Genomic DNA, 1976 nt, shown 5'->3' with positions numbered 1-1976 from the left:
AGTGCGGGCTCCGGGTGGTGTTTACCTCAGCTGGTTCCAGGGAAAGGGCGACATGTCCCTTGGCTCCTCGGCGGAGGCGCAGTCAGGCAGCTCTGCACGCTGTCGCCACCCTCAGGTGCCACCCCTGCAGCTCCCATTGGCCGCGGCTCCCAGGCAATGGGAGATGAGGAGCCAGCGCTCGGGGTGGGGGCTGTGCATGGGGCTGCGGCCATCCCTCCATCTAGGAGCCGAGGGACATGTCGCTGCTTGCGGGGAGACACTCGAAGCCAGGTAGGGAGCCTGCCAGCCTCACGCCAACCGGACTTTTGACAGCCCAGTCAGCAGTGCTGACCGGAGCCGCCAGGGTCTCTTTTCAAGCGGGTGTTCCGGTCGAAAACCGGACACCTGGCAACCCTAGACAGGATGCTGGCAGCCAGCAAGATTCCTCTACTATTAAAGGTGCAGTTTCCAGAAAAGAGAAGGCCGACATCTCAGTCACATGGCTACACGCGGCCTAGTGCACAGTGAGGAAAGTTGGCCGCACACACTTGGAAATCAGCAGCAGCTTTATTATGCAACAAACAACTCGATGCCATGTTAACTCTGGCCCGTCCTTCTGTGACGCTTGGAAAGGCTCCTATGAGAGGGGGGAAAAAAACCACAGTAAAAACAATGATCTTCAGATACATATTGATCTTCCAAACTCTCTGTTTCTATCCATCCAGCTTGCATCTAAACACTCTACACTCATATTAAAGCAACCATCGTTTCCACCGGAAAGGACCACGTTTCCTGCCCCTCTAGGGTTACAGGGGTGTACCCAGGGCCAGCACAACCCATTAGGCAACCTAGGCGGTTGCCTTGGGCGCTAACATTTGGGGGGCGGCGACCGCGGCGGCCGGATCTTCGGCTGCCCCTGTTGTCGTCGGTATTTTGGGGACGGGACCTTCCGCCACCTAGGGCCGCAAAAACACTGGCGGCGCTCCTGAGTGTACCTAGAGCTGTAGTGCACGGCCCGTGTCTGTGCTTACCTCGCTAGTCCTGGAACAGCTCCTCGGGAAACAGCACCTCAGCCCTTCTGGCCTGGAATAGGAAGAGGAAGGATTAATCATTCAAACACATCACAGCCCATGTCACCATGGGGCTGAAGGGGTCCTGCTACTCAGACTGCATCAATGGGCACAGAGACCGGACATAATCTGATTCGCTGCAAAGGGACCTAAGAGGAGAAAAACGTAGGGGAGGCAGAGCATCAGCGCCACCCTGTGGTGAGTGGCTTACATGACTAGTTTCTGCCTTACTTTTTTGGAAGAACAATACAAAGTCCTAACTAAGGGGGAACTGTTTCCTTGCAGTGAGCCCAGGACGAATTCCCACCAGAGGGGCTGCTGCTGGGCTAGGGTGTTAACTTGGACCCTGCCTTCCTTTGCAATCCCCAAGCCTCTTCAAGCACAGTCAATTAGGACTCCAGGAACAGAGGTGGTTGCTTTGGGTAAGTCTACACTTGGGGCTATTTCGACCCTGCTAGCACGGGTGTAACAGCAGTGTAGATGGTGAGGACTGGCTAAGGCAAGTAAAGGGACGCTTGAACCCTATGGCTATGCACCCTACATGCCCATTCAGGGCCTCCCCAGTCTACGCTGCTATATTTAGTAGGGTAGAGTCCTGCCCCTTCCCCGCTGCCAGAGCCTTTCCCCACGGCAGTGAAAGATTCCAGTGGGGAAAGGCTCTGGTGGGGGGAGGCAGTGCAGAATGGCACCGGCAGCTCCCCAAGCTGAGCCTGGCTGCCCTCCCTACCACAGCCTTTCACGTGTAGCTACACGCACCCTACATGCTGACGTAGGTGTAGACAAGGCCTTTGTGTAATAAAGGACAGTGCAGGATGGAAGAGGGACAGGGTCAGGATTTAAGGATCATGGAAGCTTTTTTTTTGTTAGCTGCTGTATGGAGATGGCTGCTGTGTTCGCAAAGGGACCCCTGTAGCACAGAAATAGTTC

The 1976-nt window shown here is 55.6% G+C and overlaps 1 long non-coding RNA gene across 1 annotated transcript in view; it reads right to left on the bottom strand.

The window, feature by feature from the left end:
* Positions 1-536: 536 nt before the first annotated feature.
* Positions 537-1976, bottom strand: part of LOC135979093 (uncharacterized) — a 6054-nt gene continuing 4614 nt past the window's right edge. The window contains exons 4-5 of the long non-coding RNA XR_010596418.1: positions 1011-1062; positions 537-616 (exon numbers count right to left, since the gene is read on the bottom strand). This is a non-coding gene — a long non-coding RNA (uncharacterized LOC135979093). The remainder of the gene's footprint in view (positions 617-1010; positions 1063-1976) is intronic.

The sequence above is a fragment of the Chrysemys picta genome, unplaced genomic scaffold, assembly GCF_011386835.1.
Source record: "Chrysemys picta bellii isolate R12L10 unplaced genomic scaffold, ASM1138683v2 scaf648, whole genome shotgun sequence".
NCBI lineage: Eukaryota > Metazoa > Chordata > Testudines > Emydidae > Chrysemys > Chrysemys picta.
The sequence above is the reverse complement of the archived record's forward strand: the minus strand, read 5'-3'. Positions and strand labels throughout refer to the sequence as shown.